At 38.0% G+C, this 18,522-nt stretch overlaps 1 protein-coding gene across 1 annotated transcript in view; it reads right to left on the bottom strand.

The window, feature by feature from the left end:
• LOC121525132 (ephrin type-A receptor 5) overlaps positions 1-18,522 on the bottom strand; it is a 79,931-nt gene that overhangs the window by 47,430 nt on the left and 13,979 nt on the right. The gene's annotated exons all lie outside the window — the stretch shown is intronic.

Here is an 18,522-nt window from a genome sequence, read left to right as displayed (position 1 = left end):
GTCTGTTGCAATGGCTGCACCCCCAAACTAACCAATAATGTTACTAATGTTACTGTTGCACTGCAAATACAACACAGATGAAGACATGAGGTAAAATTCTAAAAGGCTATTGGATTTTAGTAAAGCAAGGTTCCATAGATTACTGTGTCCATAGATTGTGTGTAGTCAACAACAAATCTCTGTTAGAAAGAAGTTGAGATACAAGAGGGAGAGTGGATGTTTTTCATGTTCTATTGTCTCTAAAAGCCCTTATTTGATGATTTGTTGTTGTCATAATTTCTTTTATCAATGTTCTGGTTGTTCTAACTAAGTTATTATTCTAACTAAGAATAATAACTGTGTAGTTAGACCTCAGGTCATGAGGAGAAAGCACAGCTGAATTGGAAAAATGGGAACTTCAAAATGATAATAAAAGAGAGAGGAAAGAAGATAGAAAGCAAAATTTCAATGGGAAATACAAAAAGAAAAAGGCAAGAGGACAAGACAAAGGAAGGGGGACAAGATTTATGAGTATGTCTGTGTGTGCACATGTGTGTTTCAGGCGTTAGGCAGCATCAGCTCTGATTCCCCTTGACGGAACCTTGGTCCTTTGTCATGGAACATTAGCCCTGAAAAATCCCCCCTCTGCCCTGGATCACGTTATGTTCCCTAACACCCAAGCACACACACAAATATTCACAATAAACAAGTACACTGTAGCCTTTAATAAAAAGTGCTGGGCATGAAGGATGCCATGCATAGCCTACTTAAGCGTTGAGGCTGGAGACATTGCTTTTAAGACATCCATGAAGCTGGCCTATTATTTTTTTAACAAAAAGATGGCACTGTTACATCTGATACATTTGATCTAAGCACCACAGAACAAGATTATAATAAATGCCTTAGTATTTATTTTATCTAGGCATGGGAAGATAGTTAATATGCTTAATTTGTGCAACAACAATGGTGTCTTTTATTTTTTTAAAATGTAAAAATGCACAAAACCATGCACAATGCATGATGCCATTACATATTGACAATAACATGCAGTAAGTACTTTTGAATCGCATGTTTTATCATTTCTGGTCCTGGATAGCTTGCTCACTTTCCACACATGTATGTCTGTATGTGTGAGTGCCATAGACTGAGGGGAAAAATGCAGCATTGTGGGCAGGAGCACATGCCTGATCCTTTGTCTGCTTCAGCGCAGTTGCTGAAATCACATTTGTGGTTGCACGCAGATTTAATGCCTCAATTTTGATGTCAAGCTCTCCCCAACTCACCCTCAAATTAATAAACATGATATGACAGCTCATTTTACATGTAACAAAATGTGCCTATATATGCTTCAAATTAAAGAAGTCATGAAATTGCAGCTATAAAAATTTATCTTTATCCTTGAGCATACTAATAATTCAAGGTGAATTGTTAAGCTAAATTGTTAAGCTTAATTTCATTTTTTTTCTGACTCCCCACAATCCTTTATGTAGGTATGTATATATGTATATATGTATATATGTATATATTATATATATGTATATACATGTATATATATATATATATACACATATACATATATACATACATACATACATACATACATACATACACATATATACATACATACTGACTGACTGCATACTGACTGACCCACAGCATTAAGCAGTCAGTAGAGTAAGTATTATAATGGCCAGTGGTCCAGTTGAGCAAAGATGTTATACAGTATAAGAAGTTGTACGTCCAATCAGGGATTTATAAATGACAACATGCAAGGTTTGCGATAACTGGTGATGAGTCTTTCGCATCACTGTGGAGGAATTTTGGCCCTCTCCTCTTTGCAGAATTGTTTTAACTCAGCCATATTAGAGAGTTTTCCAGCATGAACTGCCCGTTTAAGGTCACACCTCAGCATATTAATTGGATTTAAGTCCAGACTTTGACTTGGCCACTCCAAAAACTTAATTTTGTTTTTTGAGCCATTCAGAGGTAGACTTGCTGGTGTATTTCGGGTCCTTGTCCTGCTGCATAGCCCAAGAGCGCTTGAGCTTGAAGGCACGAAGTGATGGCTGGACATTTTCCTTCAGGATTTTCTGGTAGACAGCAGAATTCACTGTTCCATCAATCACAGCAAGTGGTCCAGGTCCTGAAGCAGCAAAGCAGCCCCAGACCATCACAATGCCTCCACCATGTTTGAATGTTGGCATGATGTTCTTTTTATCAAATGCTGTTATTTTTATTCCAGATGTAACGGGCCGCACACCTTCCAGAAAGTTCAACTTTTGTCTCATCAGCCCACAGAATATTTCTCCAAAAGTTTTGGGGATCATCAAGATGTATTTTTGACAAATGTGAGATGAGCCTTTGTGTTCTTTTTTGTCAGCAGTGGTTTTGGCCTTGGAACTCTCCCATGATGCCATTTTTGCCCAGAGTCTGTCTTATGGTTGAGTCATGAACTCTGACCTTTACTGAGACCAGGGAGGCCTTCAGGTCTTTTGATGTCATTCTGGGTTCTTTTGCGACCTCTGAGATGAGTAGTCATTGCACTCTTGGAGTCATTTTGGTTGGCCGACCACTCCTGGGAAGGTTTACCACTGTTCCCAGTTTTCTCCTTTTGAGGATATTGGCTCTGACCGTGGTTTGCTGGAGTCCCAAAGCCCTGGAAATGGTTTTGTAATCTTTTCCAGCCTGATAGATTTCAATCACTTTGTCTCTCATTTGTTCTTGAATGTCTTTGGGTCATGGCATGATGCGTTTCTTTTTGAGATCTACTTTTTCACATGAGTCCAGATAGGTTTGGATTTTTTCCCCCTCTTGAAAAACTACATAATCATTTAGTCACTGTATTTTGTATCTATTTGGGTTTTATTTGTGCAATATAAAAATTGGTTTGATGAGCTGAAACATTCAAGTGTGATAATCATGCAAAAACATCAGGAATCAGAAAGGGGGCAAATACTTCTTCACAGCTCCATATGTCTGAATATTGCCCTTGGGCAAGCTGTCTTTCTGATGCCATAAAGATCTTAAAGCAGAGCACAAAGGGTAATAGGTAATTAATATGCAATCCACACTGACATGCCTGTATGCATTTGTATGTGAGAGGTTAATAAGTAATTAATATGTATCACTCTGTGGAATCCCAGGCAATAAAGAATTCAGTGGTGTCCGTTAATGTCTCTTAATAAGCACCTCTTTTAATTGGATACATTTCATGGTAAACAAGATGATTTATATGACTGCCTGTCATGTGGTAAGATAAGAGTCAAAGGCAGGTGAACAAAGACATAATAGGGAGGTGAAGAGGGTAAAAAACAGTAGCCATGGTGATCATATCAAACAGTGTATAAATGTCCAAATCTATAGTGAAAGACTAGGAAAGAGAAAAACTGACAAAACTGACCTGTTATATTGTATTTCCATGGTTTTCTTCAGTTTTCCATGCAACAGCAAACACTGTTTTCATGTAATACTGCTTGGGTCCGGGTTGTAGGTTAAATCTATCTGATGAACCATTATCATAATCAACACCACACAACCAAGTATTTTTATATAAAACTTCAAAGATAACATTTCATTAGTGTTACTTTCCTTACTCATTAGCACCATCCCTGTTTTTTCTACTTTAGTATTTGTTAGCCAGGATTCTCTTATATATACATTTACAGAAGGATTGACATCTTTTGCATCCATCTTTTTAAGGTTCTGACTTGACTCTTTCATAAGAAGAGTCCCATGTCTGTGCTTAGCAAGGTCAGCAGGCAACAGCTTTTTACTGATAACCTGAGAGCAGATGGAGATGTAATGGCGAAAGATAATAAGGCCCCATGCCAAGTGGGAAAGCTGATGATACAATATGAGAATCTACAGCAATCTGTTTCAGCATATTGTGTCCTTGTAAGAAGAAATGTATGTCCAGACACAAGAAGACGTTTTAAACTATTCACTGCACTGTGCACTTCAACATATTTGTCCATGTCTCTCTTAGAGGCTAAATGAGTGATCTATCTCAGCTGATAAAGCGGCCATAGTTTCCATCTCCTCCATGTCTCTTCATTTGTTCTTTGCAATAACTGCAGTATATTCAACCGCCACTCAATGTTTAACAGTGTTTGGTTTCAGTTGCCATGATTTTTCTGTACACAGAAAAGCAGGAAATATGGCAACAGGACAGGGAATTGACCACCCATGTGTTACGAGGTGCACAGAAGCATAGGTCACGACAGCATGGACATAATGCACAAGCATAAACTAAGCTTAAAATTAATGTAAACCTTGGTACAGCTACATTTTAATAAAAATGTTTAAGTTTTTCCAAACCACCGTGAACTAATGAACCAAGCAGGGAAACGCAATAAATATCCTGTTCCTGTATTTGTCCAACAGTGCGCTACTGGCCCGAGTAATATAAACAGTGTGTGTGTGGGTGTGTGTGTGTGGGTGTGTGTATTTCTATTTGTGCTTGGGTGCATGAATGAGGATGTCATACCTTCACCAATTATTGTTCTATTACTCTGTGTGTATTTTCTGCCTGTGTGTATGTGTTTGTGCCAATGCATGCTCACTTGTGTATGCCTTTGTGTGAACATAAACAAAGAAAAGTGATAATACCATAACAATAAACAACTGAGTCAATGGGGGTTTTCCTGTCTGTTGGATGGCAGAGAGGGTCATTGTTATACACCCATTTATTCTCACAATCAGGCCTCCAGAAAATACCAAGGGGTCACAAAGGTCCCAACACGGTTTTAAACAAAAAACAATGAAAGTCATGTGAGTGGGATTCACAGCGAGCAGCAGACAGTAAATCAATTGCCACGTAATACTGACAAACCAACATCAAACCAATGAGTGACACTATAATAAATGTTATATTTATTGCTTATGGGTAACTGGCACTCATTTAAACCCAGCAACTGATCAACATCTGGGAATAAAAATTATAAGCACTGGCAAGGATCATGATCTCAGTGCCATTTAAATACTCAATTTGATATCAAATTGGTTTGGGAAGAAACCAATTTAAGTACTGTTACCTTCCTAAACTTTGCCTAAATTGTACTGTTAGAACTGCCACATGATTAAAAATCACATCATACAAGATACACTTCCAAACAAGTACTTGCTAAGCAAGCATAGTGTGTATGCCTCTCTCTAGACAAGTTTCATTCAATCCATTTAAGGAACCGCTTTCCTTACATCTAAAAAACAATAGCCCAAGGAAACTTAGAGGTTATTACAGGGGTACTGGAAGTGTGTATGGTTTATAGTGGGACCGATATTCAAATGAAGTTTAAATCTGCATGGGCTCCATGGCATAAACATCTTGTTTAGCTGCTTTGTCTGACTAGATGCTAAGACATCTTCAGCTACTTTGAAAGACCTACAAAACAGCCCACTGCCTCATCCAGGGTTCACTTGCATTGCAGGGACTAATAAAAAAGGTAACAGATTGCTTTCGCACCCCCATTAACCTTTATGGACATATCACAAAAAAGGGGGTTGATATAGTGTAAATTCAAATGTTTAAAAAAAAAACAAAAAAAACAATGGTCTTCATTATGCCTGACTTAAGGGGCTGCTACAGTACCCAGCACCTCTGGTTTGATCATTTCTCAAAACTAATCCACCAGGAAATAAAGCGCTTTCAAACTGCACATTCCTATGGATCGCAACCATATTATTGCTTCTCGTCTCCTCATAAACAACAACAAAAAAAATGGGGTTTTTACCCCTCTGAATTTCTGTTATCAAAGACCTTTGCTTAGCTAATAATTGTCTTGTTTTCCCCATGGAAAAATTGTCATTAGCTGGGTTTCAATTACACTTGGAAATGCACAAAATCGAAATAGCGCAATAAAAAACTGGTAAAGGAAACACCTGAATTTCGAAAAAACCCTAAAATATTGCTAAAATGTTTTTACGCTTTCATGAGGAGGTTTATCAGGTGTTTCAATATAGAAATATAGCAAAAGTGCAATGGAAACACTTTTTCTGCATTTACAAGTCACGGGACGTGACGTACGTTGTCACGTGATCAGTCACTCCGAGACAACATGGCGCGGTACGCATAGACAGAAGAAGAGACGAGGCTTTTCTTAACATCATACTTCTACCCTTATGCGTGGCTTTTGCCATACATACGGACTTTACCTCTGAACTATCATCCTTTGCCTTCGTCTTTTGTTTAAAATTATCAAGGCAGCCACCGTAGATGTAACCAAAACCGTACCAACACGCAACAGGTTTTGAGCGTCAAGCTTCCCTGCAGCGGATTCACGCGAGATGAGATTTTACGAGAATTGCAAGGCCTATGCCCAAAACTCCCTTCAATGGAAACGCATTCAAGGCGTAATTGTACTTAATCGAAATTTAAGCAATATTGCTTTTATTTTGCTTAAAACCGTATGGAAACCTAGCTACTGATGAACATTTTTAGCATTTTTCCACTGACAAAATTAATACAGGATCAAGGATGAATGAACAAATTAAACAAAAGGAACTGAAATAGTTCAACACAACAAATGCTTCAAGTGGTTTCCCAACTGAAAATGCACCGTATAATGACTTCTCAGGTCTCAAAATTATTCATACCCTCGACAGAATCCCTCACAACAGCTCAAACATGCCAAACCAGTGTTGTTTCAACACTGTCTGATTTAACTAATGAAGGGCTTCATTAGATGCACCAGGTTTGCTTGAGCTGGAAAACATGACATACGTGAACTGCGAGGGGTTCATTGAGTGTCATGTTTAACTTCACATTACAAATGTAGCAAAGTCAAAAGAATGTTGCAGAAAGTTAAGAGAAGATATCATTGCCCTTCACAAACAAGAAACAGGATACAAAAAGCAAGCGAAGGCACAAAATGTTCCTAGAGACACAGTTGGAAGCATAGTTTGCAAGTTCAAAGTTACAGGAACAGTGGTTACACTAACCTGGGTGGGGAAGAAATGGAAGCTATCGGTGGCTGCATGCCAGAACAAAGCGTGTGGAAGGCAAGATAGATTCATTGAAGTATTACACTGTAAAATCCAATAGTTATCTTAACTCAGAAAAATACGTTGAAGTGACTAATTTCAAAAATGTGTACTTCTTACTAAGTTATATTGAGTACCACTAAATTACAGGGTAGAAAAATCATCCATACTCCTGTTTTGAGTGATGCCAACTAAGATGGGTTTCAAACCTGATGCCTAACACCCACAGGCCAGTAGGTGGCAGTAACTTAGGACTGGGGGATAAAGAAGAAGAAGAACTGCATTTGTTTGAAAACTGGAAAGAAGAAGATGGTGTGTTTGAGCTTGTGCAGAAGCCAACGTGAAGTTTGCCTGCGCTTTGGCGACACAAGCAGCTTGTATTTTTACCTCAGAGGAAGCTTTTTATTTTTGACTACAGACCACAAGTTAAGTTGTTTAGCAGGTAACAAGTATTTCTTTATTAATTGTTTCAACTGAGAGTAGTGAGCTTTTAACACAGCTTTTTAAGTAAAGAAGAATTGCACTTCAGTTCAAATAACTAAAATTCCTTTGTGTAGAATACTTAGGTAAAGAAGTTATTAGTGCTCAAGGTTTAGTACAGACTACACTGTAAACCCAGATTTTGTTTCTACTTAAACGTTTTAGCAATCATTACTTATTCTTTTATGTTTTGTCAAAAACGCTGACATTACTATATCAAATTAGTGGTTTGTACTATTCAGCTGAAAGATGCAATGCAATGATTATGTTAAGCTGAGATAACTTAGTATGTTTAGTTCTTTAAGGGGAGGGACTGTTTTAGAATTTTCAAGAAACCATGGGTGAGACTGCCAGTGCATCTGTTGACACCGGCAGGCAACGCTTCCATCATGACTTCCACACGTGGCAAAGCCACTGCTTTGTCTCACCGTGTCTCCACTCCACCAAGGAGGGAGTTATTGGCTGGTCTGGATCAACGTCTGGATCCAGTAATGTTTATAAAGGACTACTCACTATTGGGAGTGGGCTAATGGTGGAAATTTGCATTTTCTGAGTGCTTTTCTGGTTGAGTCCAGCAGTCATGAGGGTTGGCTCCCAGACAAGTTGAATGAGTTTGACAAGCTCTTGCACAGGAGGCGTGGGAAGCTCTTATTTATTCTGAATCACAGACACACTCACATACAGATAGGGTGGTCTGCAACATTGACCCCCTCACTCATGGTGTCACACTTCAAAAAACATTTCTCACTAAAAACATGAACTAATAGACTCTACTCTACACAAAGGAATTTGGGTTATTTGAACTGAAGTACAATTGTTCTTTACTTAAAAAGCCTTTTTAAGTACAATGCAAAAATCTCTATTTTACTCTACTAGGGTCATAAAGTTAGAATTACTTGTTTTTTTCAAGGCAATCGGTTTGCATGATTTTTTTAAGTAAGGTTAACTAATTGGATTTTACAGTGTATACGGAAGGTTGGCGTTGATTCCAGTAAGTGTAAAGCTTTTCTTTGTAATCTTTTAAGTAAACTTAACTTGTTAGAATTTCTAGTGTAGGAACTCCTAGGTTGAAACATCATACTGTCTGTGAGGAAGCTGAAGCTTTGGCATCATTGGACCTTCTGACAGGACAATGATCCCAAGCATACCACAGATTCCATCAAGGCTTGGTTGCAAAAGAAGTCATGGAAGATACTACAATGACCATCACAGTCACCTGACTTGAACCCCACATAAAATCTCTGGCGGGATTTAAAGAAGGCGGTTGCAGCATACAGACCCAAAATATAACAGAACTGGAGGCCATTGCACATGAGGAATGGGCTAAGATTCTTCAGGAATGCTGCCAGAAGCTGAAGCTCTGGCTATTCATCTGGTTTGCAGCAGGTCATAAAAGCAAAAGGGTGCTCTACTGAGTACTACAGATGCTTCCAAATGAGGGGTTTGAATAATTTTTAGACTGGAGAAGTCATTATCAGTTACATTTTCAGTTGGATTTGGGGAAACCACTTGAAGCATTAGTTGTATTGAGCTATTTCATTTTCTTTTGTTTGATGTTTTGATTGCAAAAAGCATGAAGTCTGTACATTTTCACAATACATCTGATTTGCAATGGGGCTGACTCATTTGGATTGCAACTGCATGCTAAACAGTCTGACTGGCACGTCAGGGTGAATTACTCTGCCAGGGGTCAAAGATTCTTTCTCAATACTCCTTAAATGCATGTTAAATAAATCTGTGAGGAGTGATGAGGTTGCAGCCCAGACTCCAAACACAAATGTGCTGCTGGATTTAACTTTTCAAACAGTACAAACATGAGTTGTCTGATTTAACTACTCTATCATGGGAAGAAGCTTGCTCTGCTGAATGAGGCATTTTATTAATATTTCACCAGCTGCAGGAAAGTGTGTGCATATTTGTGTCTGCATGTGCACTTGTGTGTTGAATTTGCTCTGGTATCATTGTGAGGGCTCTGAATGACCCAGATGTGTTTAAGGGTTTACGTCTTAGTTTTAGCGGAGACAATAAAATAAGGCTCAAGTTATTGTCAGAGCAAATAGGGGGTGACACCTATGATGTTTGACTAGGGGTTAGGAGATAGGCCACACGCATTCAATGTCATTAAGCTCCTCACAAGTATAGCAAAAACATGTGAATGAGAGTGCATGTTCGCAGGGGGAGGGTAAAAGGGAGGAAGCACTTCTGGGAAAGTCAGTTTACCCAACAAGCACTCAGGAAGCACTTTAGTTGTCATGACAGCCTCACCAAGTCGAGATGATGGGGTGATGGAGAGTGGGTGGGGAGAATGATTGAGCAGAGAGAAAGAGATGCAGGACAGGACAACAGAAAAATAGAGTGTTGTGAAAGATGTCAATAACAGCTCTTAGTTGAATAGGCCCTAAAAAGACAAATGGTCTCTCTTTCTGCAATACATCCAGCATATTCAACATTCTGAGGATGATGAAATCAAAGAGCTTCCTGCCATTTGCAGATTTTTTTGTATTACAAGCCCCCGTGCTGTTGGAAAACTTAAGGTATTTCTGTGCATTTTGACCTTCCGCACATGTTTCAGGTCACTGAAAACCCACCATTTTGAAAACTCCTTCCAGGGTGAAGATTTTTAAAAACTCTGCTTACAGTGTTCATGTGTACACTGGTAAAACAAAGATGGCTTGTAAGGTCACACTGGCTGTTTTTTTCTTGGTTTGACATCACTGGTGTACGATGTTATCACTTTCATTTCCATAGCGGTGGATGTAGCCAAATTTGTGCTAATTGGACTTTTGACATGCTTACACAGTTGCTTTCCCACTATGTTGGCAAACAAAGACACCTGAATGGACTTTGGACCGTACTGCTGCTTCCTACAACACTTCAGAGACAAAGGCCCAACTTGTGCCTATTCTGGTTGCTGGAACAAGTAAAATGTCATTAGGAAGGAATGGTGAGAAATTTCGCCCGCCAATTATATTGTTACTGTCTAGGGGTGAAGGATGGGTTACTGTTGATAAATGGTAAAATGTCTTGGGCTTGTATAGCACTTTTCTAGTCATCTGACTACTCAAAGCGCAATTACACTGCAGGTCACACATTCACACCCATTCACTCCACATTCATACACTGCTGTTGAAGGTTACTATTAAGAATTGGCCATCAGTATTAATTAATCCCATTCAAACGCATCCATACACACAACCAACAAAAAAGTAGGAGCAAACTGGGGTTAGCGTCTTGCCCAAGGACACATCAAACTCACAACTTTCCGATTGCAAGACAACAGACTATCTATTTTAAGCCAAAGTCGACGTTGGCATGGTGTTGTCTTTACAGCAGTGAATCTTAACATTGGAAAGATAAGGAAAAACTTCTGGCTTAAAATTCCTGCCTAGATGTGAACTAGACTTTAGGAATGATAAAAATGTTGACTTTGTAACGGCATCTGAATATCATTGCAACTAAATAAAATAATTAAGACAATATAAATGTAGGCAATAGAGAAATTGTGCTTTCTGGTGCCAATGGTGGCTTACACTACCTTGTGGTCAGCACTTAGAGAAATATATTACAAAGGCAAAGAAAAACTTAAAGCAACTTGAAAATCCTTAAAGATGTGTATTCAGTAATGAATGTTCAGCTTACATTTGGTCTGACGAAACAATTAATCATTAATGATTTAAATGGTAAACTGAATTGATGTTGAATCAGAATGCCACATTTCACTAGTCACACTCATCCATCACACTATGTTCATACTTTAATGGTGGTGGCTACTACATGAAGTGCCCAACTGCCCCACAGTAATATTTCTTTCACACATACAGTGTTTACATACAGCTATCCATGTAGTGAAAGCAATTTGAGGTTCAGTGGCTTGTCCCTCTGGTTGGGTAGATGACTGACACTACCATGAAACCACAGTCTCCTGTTACTTAAACTTACTGTTAGGAACTTTTGGTTTGTGTTGATTTTGGCTTGCCCTGTGAATAACTGGTGACCAGTCTAGGGTGTACCCTGACTCTCACCTAGTGACAGCTGAGACTCCCCGTGTAGATAATGGATAGATGGATGAGGTAACGAACAACACAGATGAAAAAAAATCTAAAGCATGGCTGAGACAGAATTCCGATCCGTGTCATAGCAAAAGCAGTTGTTTTCATGGCCTTTTATGAAAGTGTCTGTACTCATTTCACAACATCATCAAGCCGATGTTGAAGATATGATTCACTCGTTTGCCCATTTCATAATTCCCCTGCGACGGAAGACAGAAAGTTTCCCAACATGATTACATTAGTGAGACAGTTTCTGATGGAAGCACCAGCACCATGACCAGATTGAATTTGACATATGCTACAGTGACGTCTGACAGGCAAGCAAACACAGAGGAACATCCGGGGAACCCTGGCAGTGAATCAAAGAATTGTCAAGGGAAATTCAGCTCTTCCTATGACACACTTAGAAGGCACTCTTGGAAAAAAAGGTCTGTGAAAACAATTCCAGCCAGCAGGACCCAACATTATGACAATTTATTTCAATTGGTGATGTATTTCTCCATATTTTCATTCATACTTGTCAACTTAACTGTCATCTATTTTCCTCATTTCTGCCTCCACCAACCTGGCTATCCATCTATTTTTATTTCAGTCACAACTTCAGTGCAACCAGCCTCAATGAACATCACAAAGCTGTCAATCCAACGATTCATTAAGCCTTTACATAATCTTCCGAATGTAGGAATTCAGATTTTCTCTCTTATTTTCAGTGCTCAAAACAGTCACTATACCACAATTCCAATCATCAGATGTAGCCATTATTCAGTTATTTAACATTAAACTGAATTTAACATTTAAATATCATAACTATTTGTCTATTTCACTGTTAATGATTACAAAGCTTTATTTTCTTTATATTCAATTACCCTTTAGGATTCCCTCAATAAATAAAGTAAATGTTGAGTAAATGTTGAACTATTCATAAGTCCTAATTACACCAACATTACAATCGTAAGTCTATCATTTAATCAACATTCTCCAGGTTTCAATCATTGTGAGACATGGGCCTGTACATCTGCATTGCAGTTTGCTTTGAAGTTAGAAAAAAGTACACAATGATATTAATGGAAAAAATCAGACAATAAAATGGATTTTCATGTTGAAACAAAAATAAAGATGTATTTTTAAGTAAGCTGTTCCACCTTGCAGCTTGACAACACGTTTGGTCCCTTATTTGCTAAGAGAACAAAACTGAATAAACCAAGGTCAAAAAGTATTTCTCTTTCTAACATATGGAAGGTTATAGCTTTAGTATGATCCACCATCCATCAGTTCTCTGTTGAAATATTTCTAAATAAATCCAACATTCAGTCTAAGTAAATGCCTTTGGGCTTTGGCTTACATGATGCTTTTCTAGTCATCTGACAACTCAAAGTGCTTCTACACTGCTGGTCACATCGACCCAGGTGTTCCATCAGTACTGGCTAATCCCATTCATGCGCAGCCCTACACATTTTAAACGCAAATGGTGCAGCAGTGGGAGCAAATTGGGGTTAAGTGCTTTGCCCAAGGATCATCATGTGACTGGGTGCTGAAGATCGAACACACAACCTCCCAATTGTGAGACGACCCACTCTACCTACTGAGCCAAGTCGTTCTGACGTATCCTTTCAGAAATCATTAATCCCAGGTTGTATTTGGGAGGCCATATTCTACAATACCCCCAATTGACTCTTCACTTAGCCCTGCCCTCCCCTTTGTTACAATGCCTGTTGAGCTTTTGCACCCACCATGTCAAAAATTGAGTTTACAGCTATATAAGCAATATTGTGAAGGAAGTAACATCACATTTCTTTTAAAAAATAGTTTTAAATTGTCAGAGAACATTTAAAATTTGCGCAAGCAATATATTTACATTACCATATGTTGACCGAGTGTTGTGAGTAGATTTTACTTTGCCTGGTTTTTACCAATGATTTATGCATGTAACATAGCACATGGCTAATGCAGGCGGTGATTATTTATGCTATTGTGATTAATCACATCACAAAAAATATAGATATATTTTTAGTTTATTCCAAACTACTGTAAACTATGCAAGAAAATCGACAGCATGGTAGGATTTTGATTTAATCACTGATGTGGGATATAATGAAGCTGAAACCTGGAAGACTGCAGACAGCTCCACAATATTAACACAAAGCAACAGCCAGCTGGGACAAGCATAGGCCTAGGCTTGTTCAGTGGACATCAGAGACTGAAAAGATAAAATTATGGCCAATTCTTAGATGAAGTGAAACAATATCCAACAAATAATCATGTCAAACAGATTGACATGGATCTTATAAGCTGGTGGTGAAAGGCATCATCTCACAGCTTGAAGAAGCAGCATCTGTGAACATGACTTCAGCTGCAGGAAAGCAATGGAAAAGGGGCAGCACTGAACTATCCAAGGATGGTATTTTTCCTCTCTCTTCAGCTACTCCAATTAAAACATGATGGTTGGATTTTATAGTTTTAAACTGACAGCAGTTCTAGTTGAGTTCATCAGCTTTTGAGGACTAACAATAGTCATCAGCAGTAGGCCATTTGTTATTTTAACAAGGGGGAGGCACCTTGTTACCCCCCCCCCCCCACACACACACACAGACACACACCACCACCAATCGCGGTCAGTCGCACTATCTTAGGTGGACTTCATAAAAACGCTTTGCCTGTGAGACGTCATGGTGCCTTCAAGTGCAAGTCAAAAATCCAACTTACACTTGAATGATAGGTAGGTTGTTTAAAACGGGACAGGTAATTTTTTTTGTTATTTTCCTAAGTAAAAATGCAGACATTTGTCATACCCAGGGCCAGTTCTAGCCATTTTGGTGCCCTAGGCGAACTTACAATTTGGTCAGCTGTCAGCTGTTATAGTCGATGTTTTGAGCGTTATGGCTGACGAGAACATGAGAGTTTTCTCTCATGCTTCATTCAGTGAGAAAACTTGGATTAGAACAGTGAAAATCTTACTTGTCAAGGCCAGTGCTTAGGTGAACACAATATTAAAATTTCTTAAACTGAACGCAGATTCTGTCATTATGTGTTTTGCGCAGATGGTCAGACTTTAGGAGGAATGGGACGCGCATGTTGCGGGTGTGGGTGGGAGAGAGGGATGACACACACTACACAGGCAGGTGTTAATGATCAGGAAATCAGGGGGAATGGGCGGGTAGGGTGTTAGCTGTCCGACCCAGGACTCTATCTCTACATCCTGCCCGTTCAGTGCTGTGTGAACGAGGAAAAAGAAAACTTCTTTTCTCTAAACATCTTGCTGGGCTCCCAGTGTGTGTGTGCACCAGGGGCGCACATGGAGAGAGAGACAGAGAGCAGCGAGGTGAGACTGCACTTTTTCATGAACGAGGGGCGCAGAGGTAAGAGGAGTGCAGGAGCTGATGATCTGTTACATTGGTGGACTTATTAAAAATGTGCAGGGGTCATGACAGCGCCATCCTCACTGTGGCGACCTAGGCAACCGCCTATACCCAGAACTGGCTTTGCATGGGACAGTACAAGTTATGCTGGATGGGAATGCCGACGTGAAAACAGGGGGGCTAATTAAACAGTGGCGATCTGCTGCAGTTTAATATATGAATGGGAAACTCTGTAAAGGATCAATGAGTCAGACAGAACATAGGCTACTCAACTAAGCATCCCTGCTCTGCCCTGACAGAGAGGGGATGGCAGGTTAACAAAGGGGATGCATTTTGGTCATTTTGCTAACAAGGAGGACACCACCACCCTATCCCCCCTCAAATTGCCTACTGGTCATCAGCTGTAAGACTCCCACTGTGTTTTTTAATGTAAGTTTAATCACCATAACAGACTGCCGGTTAGCTATTTTTAGTGGTTTGTTTCTGGTTTTCTGTTGGGAATATTACTTGACAGTTGGTTAGGTCATAGCTAATGTGCTAAAAGGCTACATGAGAGCTAAGGTGAAGCTAAAGATTGTTTACTTGAAAAACACTACCATATATGGTGCAACTGACCGTATTGATAGGGACAGCTGATCATACTTTTCATTCTTTTTAAACAACTTAAACATCTAGAAATGAAATAATGCCTTTTCTCAGTCATTTTCAAGGCCGTCATTTTCATGCAGTCTCCCATTCTGTTTTATTCCACCATCCCTCTTGGTTTTCTGGCTTGGGAAAGTGAAAAGATGTATGATACAGTCCTAAAGTTACTCCTGATGTAGCAGGAAGGCAAAGAAGTTAATTTCCTACCCTGTCATTCATACATGCATATAGATAGATCCATAGATAGCTAGATAGCTAGATATATAGATAGATGTCTTGACAGCTAGAATCACTTAAACTCTATGATTCCTTTAAGCGTTTGTGTCGGTGTATACCAGTATACTTAATAATATTATAATAATATATTCTGAAGCTTTTTCAGAAAGTGCATTAAGAATGGTACATGTCTCTATTTAACCAGGCTCTACAGTTTTAAAATAGACACAAAAGAATGGAAATGTAATAACTATTAAGTGAAGGTTCAGCTCGCAGGTTAATTCACATTTATATTCATATCATAACCATCCCCACAAAAGAGACCGAATGCATATACATGCTACATACATGCTCTAAGAAATTAACTCAATCTAAATGACTGGATACACATGAAGAGTTTTCCAAGGCAGCAAACACAAATGGTTACTAAGCTGAAAGAGAGGACACCCTGCCATGGTTTTCTCTGTAGAGAGTTTCAAAAGGCCGTTTCATCTCATGTTTGTATGAAACTAAGAAAGCAGCTTTTAGCTTCAGTAATCACTGGGAGTGAGTGAACCCTGACAGCTTACATATTTCTTTTCACTTCATTAGACTGTGGACTATGATTAAAAAATCATGTGGGCACCAAAGATGCTTTTATTCTATGCTTAAATAATGACAAACATTTTGCATATCAAACAATTTCATCTCCCTGAAAAACAAAACACACTCTAAAACTCATTAAAATGAAAATCAGCTAAACCTTCTTTAACCTTAAAACTTTTTTTTTTTTTTTTTTAATCTTTGAACGGGTCAGTTGAACATGCTTAAAGGTATACAGTCAGCTTCATACAATACCTGGAGGGGAGATGTTATCTCTGTAATTCAAATCACACCCTTTTATGTAAAGAAGTAAGAAAGACTACTTTGGCCTGTTACTTCTAAACCTAGTGAACAGAATACTCAGTTGCTAGTTTTTGTTAAGAGGATTAGCTGACCAGAAAAACCTCTATTTCATACTAAAAGTTTTTTGCCAATAGACAAGTGGAAACATGTTTCAAAAGAAATATTGTGGCATCTTAATCTTGTAAAAGTATTTTTCATGGTATTAATAATATTTTTTTTACTAAAGATAATAGAATTTATTACTTATATGGCATATTATAAAGCTTTGATTAGGTATTAACCATTAAAAATGTGCAGTTGTTCATGTTTACCTATTTCAGTAATGAAAGTGTAAAAAGTACCACTAAATTATGAATTTCATAGTTTTCCTTTTGTGCAGTGTAAACTAGGACTCTTAATTTCATAGTTTTTAATCTCAAATTCTTGTACAGCTTCAACAAATTGTACATTAAGTAGAACAATGTTACCGACTTGCAGTCAGACTAAAAGAAATGTATTACATTTAGCAGTGACGCTAACAAAAATGTTCCTTCTAATTTCAAAAATTCTTTAAAAATGCTTATTGGCCTGTCAGGTTGCACTCACATAATTTGTAATATAAAATATGTTATATAATTAAATAACACATAATATAATACCTAGAGGTAAATGTCTACTGCACTTAGCAGTAAAAAAGAATACATACAAGAATCATGGGAACATCATAAGTTTCCATGTATTTGGTTATAAAACAATGCTGAATTGGACCAAATTAATCCTTTAAGGCCAAATGTATCATATTTGATACACATTTTTATGAGACCATTATCTAATCAACATGATCAATAAATTACATAAAAAAACTTCTGAATGCAATCTGAAAAATCATAAAAATGCCCTCCAGTAGTTTATCAATTGAAATATATGTATAACACAGTAAATGCCATACATATGTTTTTATGGCAATTTTTCTTTTTTGGACTTCAGAAGAACATTTAAAAAACATCTCAATTTCAAAAAATGAGAATTTTCTGGCTATTTCTGGCATTATCAGGCTTTAAGGGTTAAATGCTGCCAGGCTTTTGTATAGGTACTGTGATTGATTTTATCAGACAAGCTGTGGCAGGAAACTCCTAATAAACCTTTTTTTCTGATTCCTCAAAAAATATATTTCAATGATGCAGAATTATGAAAATAACTACTTGCAAAAAACGTAAAGAAATGGCACTAAAAACTATGACATGTTTATGTAATTTTAATGAAACCACCTTTAGAACACAGTTTCTATGCAATGATCCTTTATCTTTGATTATAATGCAATGCAATTTGTCTGTTGCTAGAATTTGGAATGATAATTTTTTCAGGCTAAAGAAATACAACCTATTTTACATGGCACAGGTGCACAGCAGGATGTGCTGTATATATTGCTGCACACCAGAATGAGTTATAGCCCTGTCAGCTTAGCTAAAGATTTGTCATATAGTCTGTGTGACTAAGCAGTCCATGGCAAATCACTCTAATCTCCTTGTAGACACTCTGGTCCTGATGAAGTCAAGCTAGGAATGGTGTTAAGTTTGTTGTAGTTTTTTAATCAAACAATTTGCCTAAAAAGAAACTATGCATCTTATTCATTAAGGCCAAGGTTTTTTTGAACATACGAGGTGTCTGTTTGAATTCAGGATGGGACATGATTTTAAAATATTTGAATTTTTTTTTTTTTTCAGCAAACAATATATAGCCTATTGATGTACAAATGTAAAGATGTACATCCTAATCCAGCTGGGAGAACCTAAGTCACTAGATATAATTTCAATTACAACTTTGAATAATAACTTAAAATGCATGTCCTGAAATTGCAGTTGAAGTTTTTAAGGTAAATCTCTAATTCATGAATTGAAATGGACTCTGCATCTACATGGAATTGTGTAAAGAAAGTAAATATCCAATAACAACCA

The sequence above is a fragment of the Cheilinus undulatus genome, linkage group 17, assembly GCF_018320785.1.
Source record: "Cheilinus undulatus linkage group 17, ASM1832078v1, whole genome shotgun sequence".
Taxonomy (NCBI): Eukaryota; Metazoa; Chordata; class Actinopteri; order Labriformes; family Labridae; genus Cheilinus; species Cheilinus undulatus.
Note: the sequence above shows the minus strand (reverse complement) of the source record. Positions and strands in the feature narration are given on the sequence as shown.